The sequence below is a fragment of the Schistocerca cancellata genome, chromosome 2 (assembly GCF_023864275.1).
Source record: "Schistocerca cancellata isolate TAMUIC-IGC-003103 chromosome 2, iqSchCanc2.1, whole genome shotgun sequence".
In the NCBI taxonomy this organism is placed as follows: Eukaryota; Metazoa; Arthropoda; class Insecta; order Orthoptera; family Acrididae; genus Schistocerca; species Schistocerca cancellata.
This window is the reverse complement of record NC_064627.1, coordinates 277,255,270-277,267,509: the sequence shown is the minus strand read 5'-3', so window position 1 is coordinate 277,267,509 and position 12,240 is coordinate 277,255,270. Positions and strand designations below refer to the sequence as shown.

The window sequence follows — 12,240 nt, the reverse complement described above, 5'->3', positions numbered from 1 at the left end:
TAATGTATCATGAGAATCCTATGGAGGATGCTAAACCTATAATCCGCAAATCATATTCCAGAACTTATCACCTGCAGCTCGTGTCAGAGAAAAATGTTTCAGATTTACTAGAAGCAGTTTCCCTGTTATCCAGAACCTTCCTTCAGTTCTTGGGTGTCATCTAGAGTTACAGTCCCCAAGAAAACAAGAAATGGAAAAGAGAGAAAAGCCTTATCACATTTCCACAGACATAAAACTTGTCAATAAGGTCACAACACATAGTATTTATCCCCCTCCAAGAATCAATGATTCTCTGAATCACCCAGCCAAACATAAATTTTTCAGTACCTTAGATGTGCAAAACAGTTATGTCAAATACTGATAGCTATGAAAGATAATGAAAAAACAGCTTTTGTGGTGCCCTCGAGGTTTTACAATTACATAAGGATGCCCTTTGGCCTCTGAAATGCACCTACCACATTTGGACACTTTGCTGATTTATGTTTACGGGTTTTAAAGCTGTTTCTAGTGTACCTGTATGCCATAATCGTGTTTTCAAGTGCAATGAGAGGGTGTGCAGTGCAACTTGGAAATGTGCTAACTCATGTTAGTGACACTAATCTAAATTAGAAAAAGACCGCTACTGTGCAACTACAAATGCAGTATCTAGAGCTTGGAATTTCAGCAGACTGTGTTACCCAGACCCTTGGTTAACAGACACAGTGGAAGACTTCCAGAAATCTTAAAAAATTGCAAACTTTTTTTGAGTTAGCAAATTACTATTGACGTTTCATGGAGAACTATGCAGTCACCATGAAATCTCTCACAAAATTATTAAAGAAGGGAACTCCTTTTGTCTGGACAGTGGACAGTGAGAGTGCCATGTTAAAAGTGAAAGAAGTTCTTCCAAATTCACCTGTTTTGGTATATCTGGATTTTGAGCAAACTTTTATTTTGTTACGAGATGCTAGCAACTTCTCTGTAGGCTGCACATTAAGTCAAACACAAGATGCCAAAGAAAAACCAAATGGCTACTCACTGCACCGGCTGAATCAAACCAAGTAAACTACCAGCACACCATAAAAGGAACTTCTGGGAATTGCTTTTGACAATCATTACTTTCGGTGTTACCTATACTGATGACAGTTCACAGTAATTACTGAAGACACTGCTCTACAATGGCTGTTTAAGTTTAAAAGATCCCACAAATTTTGAGGGTAGACCTCAAAACACAGTGAATATGACTACACAGCCAAACACAATCCAGGCAAGGTAAATCAGAATGCAGGTGCCTTGTGCAGCAAAATTAAGATCTTACAAGTAAATAGCATGCTCTTTAGTAAATCAAAAAAGCACAAGAATCTGATGTAAGAAACTGGGTACATCGCTGCATTGTATTACAAAAGATGATCATATATGTATGAAAATGGCTCTTTGAGGACGGATAGCAGTTCCACAGACTCTCCAAGTGCATACTGCAACTATTTAATGATTGCATACAGGCGTGTCATAATGGGAAAAGCGATTCACAGGCACATGTTGCAGGGCATTACTAGTGGACACAATGAAAGAAAGGTGTAGAAGATTGCATTCAAAATTGTCTCCCAAGTGCTAAGAGTGTGTAAGTATGAAGACCAAATATATCTCTTCAAACTGTACCTCAGGCAGCAGGAACTTTTGAAACCTTAGTCCTTGATATAGTGGAACTGATCCCTGCAATAGCCCTTTCTATATCTATCGCTGGCCACTGGTCTCACTACCTTATTATGAAACTGGTTATACATGACTATTGAGACCATGGTTAAAGCATTCGACACTTGTTAGTATGTTGTTGTTGTTGTGGCCTTCAGTCCTGAGACTGGTTTGATGCAGCTCTCCATGCTACTCTATCCTGTGCAAGCTTCATCATCTCCCAGTACCTACTGCAGCCTACATCCTTCTGAATCTGCTTAGTGTATTCATCTCTTTGTCTCCCTCTACGATTTTTACCCTCCACGCTGCCCTCCAATGCTAAATTGGTGATCCCTCGACGTCTCAGAGCATGTCCTACCAACCGATCCCTTCTTCTAGTCAAGTTGTGCCACAAGCTACTCTTCTCCCCAATTCTATTCAATACCTCCTTATTAGTTATGTGATCTACCCATCTAATCTTCAGCATTCTCCTATAGCACCACATTTTGAAAACTATTTATCGTCCATGTTTCACTTCCATACAAATACTTTCAGAAACGACTTTACGACATTTAAATCTAAACTCGGTGTTAACAAATTTCTCTTCTTCAGAAACACTTTCCTTGCCATTGCCAGTCTTCATTTTCTATCCTCTCTACTTCGACCATTATCAGTTATTTTGCTCCCCAAATAGCAAAACTCCATTACTACTTTAAGTGTCTCATTTCCTAATCTAATTCCCTCAGCATCACCTGACTTAATTCGACTGCATTCCATGATCCTGGTTTTGCTTTTGTTGATGTTCGTCTTATATCCTCCTTTCAAGACACTGTCCATTCCGTTCAACTGCTTTTCTAAGCCCCTTGCTGTCTCTGACAGAATTACAATGTCATCAGCGAACCTCAAAGTTTTTATTTCTACTCCATGGATTTTAATATCTACTCCGAACTTTTCTTTTGTTTCCTTTATTGCTTGCTCAATATACAGATTGAATAACATCGGGGACAGGCTACAATCCTGTCTCACTCCCTTCCCAACAAACTGCTTCCCTTTCATACCCCTCGACTCTTATAACTGCCATCTGGTTTCTGCACAAATTGTAAATAGCCTTTCGCTCCCTGTATTTTACCCCTGCCACCTTCAGAATTTGAAAGAGAGTATTCCAATCAGCATTGTCAAAAGCTTTCTCTAAGTCTACAAATGCTAGAAACATAGGTTTGCCTTTCCTTATTCTTTCTTCTAAGATAAATTGTACGGTCAGTATTGCCTCATGTGTTCCAACATTTCTACGGAATCCAAACTGATCTTCCCCGAGGTCGGCTTCTACCAGTTTTTCCATTCGTCTGTAAAGAATTCGCATTAGTATTTTGCACCTGTGACTTATTAAACTGCTAGTTCTGTAATTTTCACATCTGTCAACACCTGCTTTCTTTGGGATTGGAATTATTATATTCTTCTTGAAGTCTGAGGGTATTTCGCCTGTCTCATACATCTTGCTCACCAGATGGTAGAGTTTTGTCAGGACTGGCTCTCCCAAGGGTGTCAGTAGTTCTAATGGGATGTTGTCTACTCCGGGGCCTTGTTTCGACTCAGGTCTTTCAGTGCTCTGTCGAACTCTTCATGCAGTATCATATCTCCCATTTCATCTTCATCTACATCCTCTTCCATTTCCATAATATTGTCCTCAAGTACATCGCCCTTGTACAGACCCTCTATATACTCCTGCCACCTTTCTGCTTTCCCTTCTTTGCTTAGAACTGGGTTTCCATCTGAGCTCTTGATATTCAGACAAGTGGTTCTATTTTCTCCAAAGGTCTCTTTAATTTTCCTGTAGGCAATATCTATCTTACCCCTAGTGAGATAAGCCTCTACATCCTTACATTTTTCCTCTAGCCATCCCTGCTTAGCCATTTTGCACTTCCTGTCGATATCATTTTTGAAACGTTTGTATTCCTTTTTGCCTGCTTCATTTACTGCATTTTTATATTTTCTCCTTTCATCAATTAAATTCAATATTTCTTCTGTGACCCAAGGGTTTCTACTAGCCCTCGTCTTTTTACCATTTTGATCCTCTGCTGTCTTCACTATTTCATCCCTCAAAGCTACCCATTCTTCTTCTACTGTATTTCTTTCCCCCATTCCTGTCAACTGTTCCTTTATGCTCTCCCTGAAACTCTGTACAACCTCTGGTTCTTTCAGTTTATCCAGGTCCCATCTCCTTAAATTCCCACCTTTTTGCAGTTTCTTCAGTTTTAATCTACAGTTCATAACCAACAGATTGTGGTCAGAGTCGTTAGTATAAAGACATGGAAGTATCACAGGAGCTGAAAAACAGAATAGCATGAAGAAAATTTGAAGTTTTTCCCAGAAATGGTGTGAACTTCCCCCAACATGGCTTAAAAAAATCCATTGGGCAGCAGAAAAACTTCATGAACAATGGACAAAAAATGAGACAACAGCTGTCTGAATAGCTACAGAACAATATTTTTGTTAATAGGTGGTGTAATGGAAAAAACTAAATGGTATTCATATGATGCCAGCTATAAATTGAAAGTAACAGCATATGCAAAAGAACACAGAAACAGAACAGCATTTCAGCCCTCCACCGACAGAAAAAACGATTCGCGATTGGCAGGCTATTTAAAAAAGAGAGAGGCGACGAATATTGTGCAAGTATAAGACTCAATGCAAAATGGCCGAAACTAGAAAACGACATATTGAAATGGCTTCAAAGACATCATCAAAATGACACTGGAATTAATACAAAAATGATTCAAATAGTGGAACTTAACAGACTTTAAGAGTAGAGCTGGTTGGTGCTACAGTTTATGAAGTGTCGTGGACTTACCATGCGAACCAAAACCAACATTTTTTTACAAAACGCCATAAGAGTTTGAAGAGAAAATATTATCCTTCCCTCACTTTATTATTCAATATCGAAAGATAAACAGTGTGGAACTAAGCAAAATAGCGAATATGAACGAAACTCCTCTGACATCTGATGTGCCAAGTAACAGAACTGTTGCCATGAAAGGGGCTAATATTGTCTATAAAAACAAGTGGCCACGAAAAAATGCACTACACTATTGTCCTTTCATGTTGTGCTGATGATAATAACCTTAATTCGATGATTATTTTCAAGTGCAAAACATGCCAAAACCTTCTGAAATACTGTCAAGTGGTGTTGTTCGCATACATGACAAGGATTGGATGGACAAGGCTGGTAAGAAATTATGGATTAACAGATGGAGAGAAGGAGAAGTGCTTTGTTGAAGAAGAGTTCTATTTTTTTTTTTTTTTTTTTTTTTGAAGAGTTCTCTTTTTTGTGCTAGATAAGTTTAGAAGTAATTTGAAAAATTCAGTGAAAGAGAAATTGAGGTACGAAAATACAGAGCTTGCTGTTATTCCTGGAGGACTTACTTCACAGCTGCAACCTCTTGATATCTTGGGAAATAAACCATTTAAAGTGTGTATGAGAGAGCAATGGAACAAATGGATGATGGATGAAACCCCAACATGAGTTCACACCAAAGGGAGCTTTAAAATGACCTACAATCAAACAGTTGTGTCATTGGATAAAAGTCATGGTGAACATTATTGTCTAATCTCTCAAGAACTGTGGCATGGCAATGAAGACCATCTGATATATGAAGAGGACAATGATGATGACCAAGAAGAAGAAGTAAGTTCAGATGATGATTTTCAGGGATTTAATCGGTCCATTCAGTTTTATAAACTAAGAAATCGTTTTTTTTTAGTGTGGCTTTACAATCTAACAATAAAAATGGTAATAATGTAATTATTTTTAAAATTTTGCTTAAAAATTAAGGTGCGTCTTATAGTCTGTAAAATACAATATATAATAGTCCTGTTCCATTTTCTCTTCATTTCTTTCAACAGAATGTGTCCTTCCTTCAGCACATTGATGATTTCACATTGTCAGAAAACATTCTTGTATATCATTGGAATATTGCGGGCTAATCTGGTACTCCAAATGAACTTTCTTGAACTAGAAAGGCCAGAGTGTTACAAATGAATTATTCCTTCAGTATAATATCTTCAGCACTCTCACCCGAGATGCTGGAGTTGGCGGTTATATGTGGATTAGTGATGTGTGTTTCTCTTTTGCTGATGAAGGCTGTGGCTGAAAGCTTTATGTAAATGTCTTAATTGTGCATGTCTGCAACTTAATGTGCCTTCTTTATGGTAAGTAGCAATCTGTCTTTTCCTACATTGTTGATATACCTTCAGTTTCCCTCTTAAACATCAATCAGAAAAAAATCTTCTCTTGAGGTTGTTGTTGTTGTCTTCAGTCCTGAGAGGTATAGTATGCAAAATACACAGTCATCTTATCGTTTATGTGGATCTGCAATAAGGAGCAACGAGTAACAATCTTTCACTGTAATTTTGTTTAATTTTCCATAATCTATAAAGACATGATGCTCTCCAATCTTCTGTTTTACAACTATGACCTGCCTCACACATATACTCAGATGAATTTGGTTCAATTATTCCTCAATCACGCCATACTTGAACTTGGTTGTCAACCCTGGTGATAATCTTTCTGATGTCGGAAGTCTTTGACTTTATTGGGTGTAATTAGTCACTAAATCTTTAATATGTTCCTTTGTCTCATTTTTAATTCTGGGCTGTCTGCTATACTGGTACATGCGGGATGAGTTTCCCCTTCTGGTTTCCTAATACTAATTCTGTCCTTGTTTATTAAGACATCAATCTGATCTATGTTCATAGTTTCTTCAGAAACCACACGAACACCTGTTTCAAATTTCACATCATCAATCTCAACAGTAACTGTAAAATATCCGTTTGAGAGACAAAGTTTTTCCCAATTCCTGTAAAGATTACAACTGTATCCTTCAATCTTGGAGCATTCACTGCTTCATTAACATCTTTTCATAATAAATTGACTACCACAGTCATTTAGCACCTGTACCTTTCGGTTATGTATTTAGAAATCTTCAAATTTATAACTGTTAACGATATTCTTAATAACTTATGAATTCCTAGTCATATTTTGATTATTCTACTCCTTGATGCACACAGATGAAATATGGCCTAAATAGTTTGCTCTTAGGTTGCAATCACTTGACTTGTGCCCATTTGCACTACAGTTGAAACACTTTCTGTGTAGATCCCTAGCTGTGATTTTAAGTGTTTCTGTTTCTTGAGTCTTTAGTATCTTTTTATTGGAGTTTTCAAAATTTTCAGTGCTATAGCTTTGGTCATTTTGTTTCTGCAATGACTTTAAAGCTCTTTCATAATGCCTCACTTTTCCTTAAACTCTTTCACTTTTCCAGCACCTTAAAGTACGAGTTTTGGAGCTGAATCACCTTCTTTTTTGTGACCACATACTCGAATAACGAGTCGCTGGCAATATAGGAACAGCTGGTAAACTCTTTCATTACGAGAAAACATTCTTGGAGAGAGACTTTGTTTCTTCTTTTGCTGAGACAGCAGTTAGTGGATCTCTGCTGCACTTGCCTTTATGCTGAATTCTTCTTGGAAAGCTTTCTTCTGTGCAGCCCCACTTAAGACTCTTCTAACAGTTAATAAAAAGCTTGATTAAACCTTAAAGAAATTTTTGTTTTTGGAAAAATAAGCATTTTTGCAGCATTAAACATTCTATTTCCTCAAAGCAGAAGATGCAATTTAAACTGGATATCCATCACTACCACTAAATGACTTATGAGCATCCTCAACATCACGAATGCACATAGAAAATTTATGTTGATTCTGCAAATGTGATCAGAATTTATCACTTGTTTCTGAATTGGAATATTTTTTTCAATTTCTTTCAATAAATTCAACCTTCCATCACTATCCTTTTGCACTGCATCATCATCATCATCATCATCATCATCATCAGCAGCAGCAGCAGCAGCAGCAGCAGCATAATCATCCTCTTCACTTTCTCTGTCGCCTTTAATACTCAATAAGTTTTTCTATATTGGATACAAGATGATAAATTTTGTGATGTCGTAAGTTTTCCCGCATAATAGTTCTTGAAAGTCTCGTTGGGTCTGCTGCCGGATCCTAAAATCAACACGATTCAATATTTCGGCACTCCATCTGTCTGCCATCAACAGGAGAGTGCTGCTGAGTTCCACTAAAAACTGATGCCACGGATGTAAATGATTGTCCTAGGCCTCTGCACCATACACAGTGCATGCACCACCCATCACAGTTATTATCCTCCAAGACTGGGCTGGTGGTGCCGTCCTTAGTAGAACACCAGTGGCAATGATATATTGTAGTCAAAGACTATTTTCAAACACTCAGGCTGGCTGCACTAAAGGACAAACATGGATGTGATATTCTCAACAGATTTATGGACCATCTAAACTGATTTCATCCCAGCATTAAATTTACCAAGGAGGTCAAAAGTGATGGGAGGCGCTTCCATTTTTGGACGGCATGGTTTACACACAACGAGATAGTACTTTAAGACTTAGCGTTCACCAAAAACCAGACACACACACACTGTTTGGTATCTTCATGCTAAGAGTTACCATGCACCATACCAACGCAATGGCTACCTTGGGACTCTGGTAGAAGAGCATATGCCATTTTCCACACAGATGGTTTAACCCAAGAACTTTGACATTTGATGGCTGGTTTTAAGGAAAATGGATACTCTTGAGAAGCAGACTTATCAGGCTATGGTGTTTGGACCATCTCCAAATGTACATAAAGAGGAGCACAGAAGTGTGGCATTATTCCTTAGGCTGGGGACATATCGTTTAATAATGGAAGAATTTCAAGGAGTTTTAACTGTGTTTGAGCACCTTCCAAGATTAGGGCATTAGTTGGCTCTGTGAGAGATGATCTGTGGCTTAGGAATACCAGCATATAAATAAAATTCTTAAAATTCTGTGTCAGTGTGGGAAGGCTTATATTGGCCATTTGATTCACACAGTTCACGTCAGGTGCATGGAAAGTGCCATCATACGAGGCTACAACAGCTGGAAAAATTTGTGGTAGCAGAATGTTGCCTAAATGAGGAACATGGAATGGTATCTGATGAGTCTATGATAGTTCCAAACACTTTCGATTTTTGGAACAGTCTTTATAAAGAGGCAACTGAAATTAGGTCAGCAGCTAATTTGATCAACAGAGACAAAGGTTTTCCTTTCAGCAGGACGTTGAATCTTGTGCTATCCCACAGCAAAACAGAACTACTTCAGTGTGCTCAGCCTTATGTGTTTGAAAATAGTCTTTGAGTGCAATATATTGTTGCCGCTGGTGTTCTACTAAGAGTGGTGCCACCGGCCTGGTCTTGGGAGGGCAAGAATTGCGATGGGCAGCGCTTGCGCTGTGTACAGTATGGAGGCCTATATAGGATGATGGCATCAGTTTTCAGCATGACTCAGCAGTAGCAGCATTCTACTAAAGTTGGTGGACAGAAGGATCATTGAAAAATTGAATCATGTTGATTTTAGGATCCTGTAGCAAACCCAAGGAGACTTTCAAGAATAATAAATTTTGGTTGTCATTTCAGTTTCTGCCTCACTATCTAGAAAAAATATGATGTAGATTGCCTGCAATTCTGGTCCTGTAAATGATACTTCAATAAATGACTTCGACTTCTTAGCTTAAAGTTCACCACCACCTGATTGATAAGTAAAACCAGAAGATTCACTCAAGCATTTACAATATTTCCCGTCATCTGGAACTGTTTCGAAAATTAACTTACATAAGATTTAATGACTTTACCCAGTACAGAGGTTACTTTTTTTCCAATTCCCCCTAACACTGCCATTTATAGATACATTATAATCTTGTTTCACATTTAGTTACATACCAAAGTAGCCCAAATGAGTATGCTATAATGTCCCAAAATACATAGTGTGGTTTAACATATTACTTTGGGAAAAGTGATGTGTTGCCCCATGCCTTTCTCTAACTGATGAATGATAGCCATGCTCTTGACAAGTATTTTCTTTTTAGTTTTAGTTTTGATCTGCATACTGTGCACAAAAGTTTTGTTTCTTTTGTGTATGTTGCTGAATTTGGATGTGGGTAATTACTCCATGCCACCACTGTCCTGGCTCAGGAATGTGCTATGGACCATGGAATCTAGAATATCATTACAACACTGATGATATCATAATAAATGAAGTTAGCATTTGCTAACTAGTCCTAAAAGAATATTGATGGATTTGTATAACAAGCATCATTCATGTAAAATGATCTATAACTGAAGTATTCCAAATTGTAAATACAGATAGAATTACACATCTCTTAATAAGGGAAAGTGGATGTAATTTTGTAGACATTGCTTTTTCTAGAATGACATTTCAGCTAGCACAGAAGATGCAACTTATGACAAATCGTAAATCCATCATAAAAATATGGAGACAGTAACATGGCTGTATGAACAGCTGTAGAACGATATACTATCTGCTGTTATTTTTTGAAACTTTATTTAGGCTACCAGTTTCAATGCCTCAGTAGTATCTTCTTCAGAAGCCTATGTGGTTACAAAAAATACTTAAAACAATAAGGTACAAAATAAGTTCAGCAATATAATTAAATCTGTTACATGAAATAGATACAAGTAAATAACTATGAACTAAAAATAATATAACAACAGTAGTTCATAGACCTAAGATTTGAGTACATCAGGTCTATTGAGACAACTATGGAGCACAATGGTGTCATTATAATGGGATGAAGCAAACCTACATATTCATTCAATGTCTAAGATATGAAACACATTCAGTAAGGAGTCAAAAATAAGAAATGTCATAAAGACCATTTAATAGGGACGGTGTATAAAGATATAATGTATGAAAAATATATACAAAGCAGTAGGAGTAGTAGTAGTAGAAAATGATGATAATTAATGGCAATATAATACAGTTTAAGGTAAGACTGTGTATAATGTGTGTGTAGTATCAAAATGAATTATTTCTTAGGTTTAAAAGAACATAGGAAAAAAATATCATGTCATATACAAAAAATGTGGCAATCAACGTTGTGAAAAAATCGAAGTTGGTACATATGCAATAAGAAACAGCGGTCATTCAGTTGCTTTGACATTCCAATGGTAAGAAAGATATATAGTACTTTTGAAGTTATATAACAAAAGAAATACAGGATGCAAACTAACAGGACAAGAATTCTTTAACCTTTGCAATGATAGAATAATGAAAAAATAAATAAAAAAATAAAAAGGATTGGTGTACCTAATTATTGCGAAGATGCAAAATCTATGAAAAAACAACATTTTAAGCAGAAAAGACTATGAAAACGAAGTGGGAACTGTAGTAAGTGAATCGCTCAATCATGAAACAAGAGGAACGAAGAAACAATTTGATATGAATGTCTGATGACAATAGAAAGAAACAATAACCCCTTGCAACAAGCGATGGACTGCAACACTTCAGATGTCTCAGTCAGAGAATTGTCATCACTCAATTATGTTTAAATCTCAGTATCTTGACATGAACAAAACTGGATGTGTTCCACTACTGAAATGACGCCTCCTTATATGCAACTGAAAGGAAGACCTTAAGTCAACTTGATAATGAATGTGATGATATGTAGCGAGACAATGAACTCTAAATTAAGAATCATCTCGTAAAGGGCCTATATAATGTTTAAGTGAAAAATTTCACTCTGGATATATACAAGGTATTTAAAATACTAGCAAAATTATAATCACAATTAAGGATAAAGGAGCTACGCACTAAAAATTAGTAGATATAAAAACTTTATTAAGCTTGAGCAGGATCAATTCCTTAGGTCCAAGGACTTAAGAGTGGGTGAGTGGCAGGTGCATTTGGAAGAAGATTCCAGAACTTATACAGCATTTCTATTTGAGGGCAAATCTTAAGAACTTCGTGTGCATCTATTTGAGCTACACATATCTGTAGCTATTTTGATAGGAAGATTAAATAAGACTTTGGATAATGATTTGGTAAATGACCAAATTATATACACAGATAACTTGCTACTATTATCTAAGGCATGGGAGGAACATTGTGTATTATCAATCAGAACTTTACATTGACTACAGCAAAAGGGAATCACAATAAAATATGCCAAGTCTCATTTTGGTGGGGATGAACTAAAATCTGGACATATTATGTAAAAGGAATACAACTTGATCCAAAACGGATCCAAGTGATAAAAGAAAGTCCTAAACCATGCAACATGAAAATGTTATGTTCATTTTAGGATTGGCGGGGCACTCAATGAACTATCCTAGACTTCTATTCCTGCTTAATCATTGATTGAGATGGATATGGGATGACCGTGCATCCAAAGAATTTAATAATATTATGCTGTATCTCTTAGATGCTAAAATTTTATGCCATCCAGAGATGCATCAACCATTTGACTACAGACATATTGGAATACGGTTTGGTGTGTGAACTGTTTCATGGTGAGTGGGATCCTGAGCAAGGGGAGCACAGCTTTTGCCAGCAGAAGTCTTCACAAACAGGAGATAAATTATACAGCACCCAAGAAAGAACTATTAACCATAGTTTGCATTTTTCTGAAGTTTCAAACTCTAATATGAGGATAAAAAAAAATCATATATACTACTTTTTTTGTTTTGTG

The 12,240-nt window shown here is 36.8% G+C and overlaps 1 protein-coding gene across 2 annotated transcripts in view; it reads right to left on the bottom strand.

Annotated features, from left to right (window-relative positions):
• The window catches only part of LOC126161612 (NFX1-type zinc finger-containing protein 1-like), a 251,498-nt gene that overhangs the window by 15,943 nt on the left and 223,315 nt on the right, over nucleotides 1–12,240 (bottom strand). The gene's annotated exons all lie outside the window — the stretch shown is intronic.